Genomic DNA, 1,056 nt, shown 5'->3' with positions numbered 1-1,056 from the left:
TATATATATATATATATATATATATATATATATACTTATATATTTTCCTGGCCCGGGTTCTTTCTACATGGAGTTTGCATGATCACCCAGAGGACGCATGAGGATGCCACAGATTGTTACCGCCGTTATCTATAAAAAACATGCTTAGAAAATTAATAACGTATTAATAAAGTATTTATTTCTACATGCACCATAAGATATCTGTTGGTTTTTAATCATACTTCCCAAAAAACATCAAAACTTTAAATTGCATCTCACAGGCGTGCTGCGTTCAGGATCCCGTGAATCTCTCAGAGCTGAAAGCTTATGGTTGGAGGAATGGAGGACAGAGAGTCCGTCGGTGGAATAAGTCACAAATTATTTCAAACTGGGATTATACTGTGTTTAATCAAGGAATCCTTATATGGTTTGCTTACTTTTACTAAAAACCCTTTGAGAACCAGTGCAGAAATTAAAATTAGCAGAATTAATGCAACATTTCTGAATAAAATAGGATCTGATTAACTCTACAGTGTCATTAAAAACCTAACCAGGTAGAGCACATCAGCAGGACGTACTGTTTCAAACTGGGACTGCGAGAAAATAATATAATAGTAATATAATAATAGTGTTTATTTTTCTTTTGTGCAACAGAAAGAAGAACTATTTTGAGTTTTTATTGTTATTATTATAATAATTCTGCCTTCACTATGCTACACAGTGTGCCACATATGAAAATGAATTATAACATTGATTATGTGTATCTTTATCCTGAGACGTATTTTGATTTCAGAGTATGAGGATGTACCTTTAATGACTGCTAAGCTAATAAAGGATGACTTTAGACCTCCTCTTGATGTGATTTAAAGATTAATTTGATGCTCACTGACCTAAATATCAGAAATAGTAGTTGGCATAGATTTAGTCACTTTGTTAAACTAATCGTTTCTTTAAACTTATGCTTTTTTTTAAAGGTTTTCTTCCTTTGCTTTAAAAGCTCAAATGCATCTATAGTCGGACTGATGAGCTTCGTTTGTAGACATGACCTTTCTTGGAAAATGTCACCAATGTGGGAGA

The sequence above is a fragment of the Cyprinodon variegatus genome, unplaced genomic scaffold, assembly GCF_000732505.1.
Source record: "Cyprinodon variegatus isolate N-32 unplaced genomic scaffold, C_variegatus-1.0 Scaffold731, whole genome shotgun sequence".
Classification (NCBI taxonomy): Eukaryota; Metazoa; Chordata; class Actinopteri; order Cyprinodontiformes; family Cyprinodontidae; genus Cyprinodon; species Cyprinodon variegatus.
The sequence above is the reverse complement of the archived record's forward strand: the minus strand, read 5'-3'. Positions refer to the sequence as shown.